This window comes from Loxodonta africana, chromosome 26 (genome assembly GCF_030014295.1).
Source record: "Loxodonta africana isolate mLoxAfr1 chromosome 26, mLoxAfr1.hap2, whole genome shotgun sequence".
Taxonomy (NCBI): domain Eukaryota; kingdom Metazoa; phylum Chordata; class Mammalia; order Proboscidea; family Elephantidae; genus Loxodonta; species Loxodonta africana.
Genome location: NC_087367.1, coordinates 19322606 through 19330132, shown reverse-complemented (window position 1 = coordinate 19330132; position 7527 = coordinate 19322606). Strand labels below are relative to the sequence as shown.

Below are 7527 nucleotides of genomic sequence, written 5' to 3'. Positions count from 1 at the left end.
CCAGAGGCAAGAGCTGACTTGTTCAGCTGCCCAGAGCCTGGGTCACCAAAGCTCACTCAGGGAGATGGCAGAGAAGGGCCCTGAGAGGCTCAGGGAAGGGCTCAGAGAGGGCTGTCTTGGGGTGAACAGTCTATGAGGCTTTTTTTTTTTTTGGCGAAAATATGCACAACAAAACATACACCCATTCAACAATTTTTACATGTACAGTTCATTGACAATGGTTAGTTACTTAATGTTGTATCACTACTCTCACTATCTCTCCCCTATTGTTTCGCCACCCTTAACTTAGACTCTCTGGCCTTTAAGCCCTCATTTATGTTTTAGAGCTACTGTTTTTTTTTGATCTTATACGGGTAATTCTTTAAAAGGGCTCAATGCTCAAGGTAAACTTTTCTTTTTTATTGTGTTAAACTGTTATTTAGTTTAAAGATGGCTTCATGGGATAGTTTCTGTTCAAGGTTTAAAAGTCATTTCCAAAAAAAAAAAACAAAGTTGCTTCTAGGCAATACGTTTGGGGTCCTCCAGTCTCAATGTATCTAGTAAGTCTAGTTTCTAATAAGAATTTGAAGTTCTGTTTCTCAATTTTCCTCTTTTTGATCAAGATCCCTCTATTGGGTCCCCCATTAAAACATGCAGTAATGGTAGCCGGCCACCATCCATTTCTTCTGGTCTCGTGGCAAGGGAGATAGTAGTTCATGGAGCCAATTAGACCTGAGACCATTTCCTTCTTTGACTCCTGGGTCTCCTTCTTCCCTTGTTGCTCCAGGCAAATAGAGATCAATTGTTGTATCTTGGATGTTTTAAGACCCCAGGGCACTACTCTCCAAACTAGAAGGTAGAGCAGAAACTCTTAAACAACATTAGGCCAATTGACTGGATAGGCTCACAAAATCATTACCCTAAACCTTTGGACCAAGAAAACTAATTTCATGAGGTGTCTATTTGTACCTAAGTAGTATCAACAGCTGCAACCTTTTTTTTTTTTTTTGCTGCTGTTTTTGTTGTAAAATTAAATATAACGTTCAATCTGTCATTCCCTCCCCCATTTTTTTTACTGGCAAACGGCCCAGTGATATCAGTTACACTAGTCGAATTGTGTAACCATCATCCTTAGTAGATGCCAATTTTCCCATCACCACAGACAAACATTCAGCACTTCTCAAAGAATGATTACCCCTCTCTTTCAGCCCTCCCCCGCCCCTGGTTACCCTAGTAACCATTTGTTTTTATATATTTACTTATCCTTGTCATTTCATATCAGTGAGACCATACAATATTTGCCCTTTTGTGATTGACTTATTCACTCGACATAAGTAATATTCCATGAGAAATATTCAGCTGAGTAATATCTCATGGTACAGATATACCACATTTTATTTATCTGCTGAAGGGTACTTGGGTTGTTCTTGTATTTTTGCTATCAGATACAACAACAAATGCAGGAGCAAGCAACAGAAGACGAAAAAGGATAATTGGGACCTTATAAAAATTAAATACTTGTGTTCATCAAAAGGCTTTCTCAAAAGAGTAAAAAGACACCTTACAGGCTGGGAAAAAATGTTTGGAAACCACATATCTGATAAGGATCTAATATCAAAAATAAATATAAAACTTCTGCAACTTAACAAAAAGACAAATGAGCCCTTTTTTTACTAAAGTGGCCAACAAGCACATGAAAAGGTGCTTAGCATCATCAACCATTCAAAAAAAACCCCACTGCCATCCAGTCAATTCCGACTCATAGTGACCCTACAGGACTACTGCCCCATAGGGTTTCCACGGCTGTACTCTTTACCGAAGCAGATGCTCCCCTGGAGTGGCTGGTGGGTTCAAACCACCTACCTTTTGGTTGTAGTTGAGAGGTTACCCACTGTGCCACCAAGGCTCCTCCCATTAGCCATTATGACCAAAAAAACCAAACCCGTTGAGTCAATTCCAACTCATAGGGAGCCTATCGGATGGGGTAAAACTGCCCCCATAGGGTTTCCAAGGAGTGGCTGGTGGATTTGAACTGCTGACCTTTTGGTTAGCCACTGTCCCACTTAACCACTATGGCACCAGGGTTCACATTAGCCATTAGATCCAAACTAAAACTACAATGAGATACCACCTACCCCTACCAGAATGCTAATGATCAAAAAAGCAGAAAATAACTAACATTGGCCAGGATTTGGGGAGAGCAGGACTCTTATCCATTGCTGGTAGAAATATAAAATGGTACAACCGTTGTATAGCAATTTCTCAAAAAATTACAAATAGAGCTACCGTATGATCCAGCTACCCCACTCCTGTCATTGTTGGATGCCATCAAGTATGTTCTGACTCATGGCTACCCTATGTGACACAGCAGAACTGCCTCATATGGTTTGTTTTTTTTAAATTGTACTTTAGATGAAGGTTTACTGAGCAAGCTAGTTTCTCTTTAAAAATTAATACACACATTGTTTAGTGACATTGGTTGCCAACCCCATGGCATGTTAACACTCTCCCCTTCTGGACCTTGGATTCCCAATTACCAGCTTTCCTTTCCCCTCCTGCCTTCTCATCCTTGCCACTAGGCTGGTGTGCCCATTTAGTCTCATTTTTTTAATGGGCCTGTCTAATCTTTGGCTGAAGGGTGAACCTCAAGAGTGACTTCATTACTGAGCTAACAGGGTGTCCGGGGGCCATACTCTCGGAATTTCTCCAGTCTCTGTCAGATCAGTAAGTCTGGTCTTTTTTTGTGTGTGTGTGAGTTAGAATTTTGATCCACATTTTTCTCCAGTTCTGTCTAGGACCCTGTACTGTGATCCCTGTCAGGGCAGTCAGTGGTGGTAGCTGGGCACCATCTAGTCGTGCTGGACTCAGTCTAGTGGAGGCTGTGGTAGTTGTGGTCCATTAGTCCCTTAGACTAATCTTTCCCTTGTGTCTTTGGTTTTCTTCATTCTCCCTTGCTCTAGACGGGGTGAGACCATTGGAGTATCTTAGGTGGCCGCTCACAAGATTTAAGGCCCCAGGCGCTACTCACCAAAGTAGAATGTAGAACATTTTCTTTTTAAACTATGTTATGCCAATTGAGCTAGATGTTTCCGGAGACCATGGTCCCCAGAGACTTCAGCCCAGTAATTTGGTCCCTCAGAGAGTTTGGATGTGTCTATCATGCTTCCATGACCTTGCCTTAGACAAGTTGTGCTGGCTTCCCCAGTATTGTACACTGTCTTACCCCCATAGGGTTTTCTTGACTGTAATCTTTAAGGAAGCAGATCGCCAGATTTTTCTCCATTGGAGCTGCTGGGTGGGTTCAAACTACCAATCTTTCAAATAGCAGCCTATTGCTTAACCATTGTGCCACTGGAGCTCCTTTGGTATATACCCTAGGGACCTAAAAGTAGGGACACAAACAGACATACGTACACGGAAGTTCATTGTAGCACTACTCACAATAGCAAAAAGATGGAAACAGCCTCTGGGATATTTTTCACCCAATCAAAGCGAGGGGAAAGGAACACCCTTCAGAGACTCCGCCTCTGCACTAGGAGACTGCCCAGCAGCTGGTCCCAGCTGGAGGCTCTTTATGCCCACCCTCCCACACCCAGGGGACATAGAGGCAGCTTTGATGGAGCCTGTCAAAGCATTCTTGCTCTTACAACTATTTCCTGGGAGCGCAGTTATAGCCACAATAGCCCCCACATCTGTTTAAGGGGCCGGAGGCAAGTACTTGCCCCTCAGCCCTACTGCAGGGGTCCAGCAGCAGACCTGTGAGTCCAAGAGACACAGTTCAGGACCTTTGACCATTAGAACTGGAATGCGCTACCCCATCCCCATTTTACAGGTGACTAAACTGATGCCTATGATCAAGAACCGATGGTACTGCTGGACTAAAGGCATTGGCCAAAAACAACAGTCCAGGAGTTGACAAAATACCATTTGAAATGTGTTATGGATTGAATTGTGTCCCCCAAAATGTTTGTCAACTTGGCTAGGACATGATTCCCGGTATTGTGTGATTGTCCACCATTTTGTCATCTGATGTGATTTTCCTATGTGTTGTAAACCCCACCTCTACGATGTTAATGAGGCAGGATTAGAGGTAGTTGTGTTAATGAGGCAGGACTCAATCTACAAGATTAGGTTGTATCTTGAGTCAATCTCTTTTGAGATATAAAAGAGAGAAGCGAGCAGAGAGACAGAGGGACTTCCCGCCACCAAGACGAAGACCCAGGAGGAAAGCATGTCCTTTTGGACCCAGGGTCCCTGCACTGAGAAACTCCTAGACCCACTTGAGGGAAGATTGATGACAAGGGTCTTCCCCCAGAACCAACAGAGAGAGAAAGCCTTCCCTGGGAGCTGTCACCTTAAATTTGAACTTCTAGCCTCTTAGACTGTGAAAGAATAAATTTCTCTTTGTTAAAGCCATCCACTTGTGGTATTTCTGTTATAGCAGCGCTAGATAACTAAGACAAGATGTTTCAACAAATGGATGCAATGCTGGAAGCGCTCATTCATCTATGCCAAGAAATTTGGAAGATACCTGGCCAACCGACTGGCAGAGATCCATATTTGTGCCCATTTCAAAGAAAGGTAATCCAACAGAATGTGGAAATTATTGAACAATATCATTAATATCACACGCAAGTAAAATTTTGCTGAAGATCATTCAAAACTGGCTACAGCAATATATCGACAGGGAACTGCCAGAAATTCAAGCTGGATTCAAAAGAGGAGGTAGAATGAGGGATATCATTGCCGTTAGCAGATGAATCTTGGCTGAAAGCAAAGAATATGAGAAAGATGTTTACCTGTGTTTTATTGACTATGCAAAGGCATTCAACTGTGTGGATCATAAAAATTATGAATAATGTTACAAATGGTGGGAATTTCAGAACATTTAATTATGCTCATGAGGAACCTGTACATTGGTCAAGAGGTAGTCATTCCAACAGAACAAGGGAATACAGCATGGTTTAACATCAGGAAAGGTGTGTGTCGGGGTTGTATCTTTTCACCACACTTATTGAAACTATATGCTGAGCAAATAATCTGAGAGGCTGGCCTATATGAAGAAGAACTGGGCATCAGGATTGGAGGAAAACTCATTAACAAGCTGTAATATGCAGATGGCACAACCTTGCTTGCCAAAAGCAAAGAGAACTTGAAGGACTTACTGACGAAGATCAAAGACTACAGCCTTCAGTATGGATGGATTACATCTCAGCATAAAGAAAACAAAACTGAACCCATAAGCCACATCATGATAAATGGAGAAAAGATTGAAGTTGTCCAGGATTTCAGTTTACTTGACTCCACAGTGAATGCCCACGGAAGCAGCAGTCGAGAAATGAAGAGTGCTGTTTGGAACGTGCTGCTGAACGTGCAATCAGGTTTAAGGAGGCTTTTTCTGTTAATTTGCAGCTCATTGTGCCTCTTGTTTCTGAGGGAAAAAAAGCTGAGTTAATAGCCTAAATGAATACAATACTGAATTACAGTTTGGAGACTACTAAAGATTACTATAGATTGCTGGGATGTGACGAATTGTCTTCGGTTGAACAAATCCTGGCAGAATTTAAGATCAGAGCCCCGGAATATCACCCTGACAAGCATCCTGAAAACTCCAAAGCTGTGGAGACTTTCCAGAAACTACAGAAGGCAAAGGAGTTTCTGGCCAATGAAAAGAGTTTAGCCCGCTATGACCACTGGCGAAGGAGCCAGATGACAATGGCCTTCCAGCAGTGGGAAGCTTTGAGCGACTCAGTGAAAACGTCAATGCATTGGGCTGTCAGAGGCCTGAGGCCAGAATAATCTGGTCAGACTCAAGCCAACAAGATTGAGAATAAGGACTGGAACAAGCAAAGAGAAATAAACAAAGGGGAGATGGGTTCAACCACAGAGAAAATCGAGCAAAAAGAATCCGAGTCCCTGGAAAAGTCATTCTCCCCACACATCCAGGTTTTTCGGAGGTAAGCTGTTGGCACCTTCCTTTCCACTGGTCTGGAGATGCTCCCTCAGCACTCCTGAGGAAGCTTAGAAACTGTGAAATATGAAATGTCCCATGGAAAAGGGAGAGAACAGACCATCCCCTAGGCTGACAGCATGCAGTCTTTGTTCATACCTAAAAATTTCACGTTTATATGTCCTGTTTGCAAATTGCTGAGTGCCAGTTGCTTCTTCCATGGGTGAAACTGTTCTCACAACGTATTTTTTTAAGGGAGAAAACTTTCAGAAGAATAATTTCTTTCAATATTTGCATATAGTAAGACAGATCCAGAGTAGATTGGATTATATGCATTTTCCTGTGAATGTTATTTATGGAAACCTATTTAAAAATTCATCTCTGTATTTAAATAGTTCATTGATGTACCATAATCTCTATTAATGCTGGATGTACAAGAAATACTTTCTCTTGACTTCAGATGACATGTCAAATTAATTGTCTAAGTCCCATGAAGTGAAATCATTTCTTCAAAGTTCATAATGAGTTCATAATTCAATTATATTTTTTAATGCTTTAAATAGAGATTTCTACCTTGACTTTTACAGTTGTGAATTTTAAAAGTTATGATTTATTTGAGGAAAGTAATGTGTTTTGCAAATTTTTTTTTTGTTACATAAGCAAGCGATAAATCTATAAATTATGTCCTAACTACGAAAATGGGACTGTTAGGAAAGTATTCTCTTTAGGTTGGAGTTCTTGGTGTTTATGTGTATTCTGCAGTTATTTTTTATTTTGTGAATCAGTGAATGAAAAGCTAAGAAGGAAGATTTTAGAGCAAGGTTTCCCTAGACAAGGACAGAGTTTTCACTGGCCCTTGGTAAAATGAAAAACACATGAATATAGCAAGTTCTTGGAAAAGCTATGGAGTCCCTGGGTGGTACAAATAGTTGACAACCTCATCTACTAACAGAAAGGTTGGAGGTTCAAGTCTACCCAGAGGTGCCTTGGAAGAAAGGCCTGGCAACCTACTTCCAAAAAAATCAGCCACTGAAAACTCTATCTTGCACAGTTCTACTCCGATACATATGGGTGACTCATGGGTCACCAGGAGTTGGAATTGATTTGATGGCAGCTGGTTTGTGTGAGAGCTCCAAAATTGAGGCATTTAACTCTGCCAAAGTGACTGGCCTGAGCCTAAGCCCCCACTCCATTTTAGCTTTTGCCTACTCCTCAGCAACGGTTAACTTTGAGCAGACTTAATCTTGCAACTAAAAAAATGTTTTTTCTGTTTGGGTAAGTTAAGGGTGTGGAAACGATGTCTCTAAAGGGAGGGTCTTGATGTAAGCCCCTTAACAGAAATCACTTACACGACTAACTCCCTGGGAATGTTTGCTAGGGATGCCATCTTAGCAGAATGTTCCAGAAACGATTGTTACCACTCTGTAAATTCCCCTTTTAGCCACAGACTTCTGCAATTAGCTAAGGTAACCAATCTAAGAAGCCCACATATACACTTTGAACCAATCCCTATTGATTCCCCACTTCAAGTCATCCTGCCTCCTGCCTCCTTACATCACTGAGCACCAATCAGAAATTTTGTATTGTTAATTCCTGAT

The 7527-nt window shown here is 41.7% G+C and overlaps 1 pseudogene; it reads left to right on the top strand.

Annotated features, from left to right (window-relative positions):
* Positions 1–4717: 4717 nt before the first annotated feature.
* Positions 4718–6071, top strand: LOC100659651 (dnaJ homolog subfamily C member 12-like; annotated as a pseudogene).
* The last annotated feature ends 1456 nt before the right edge of the window (positions 6072–7527 follow it).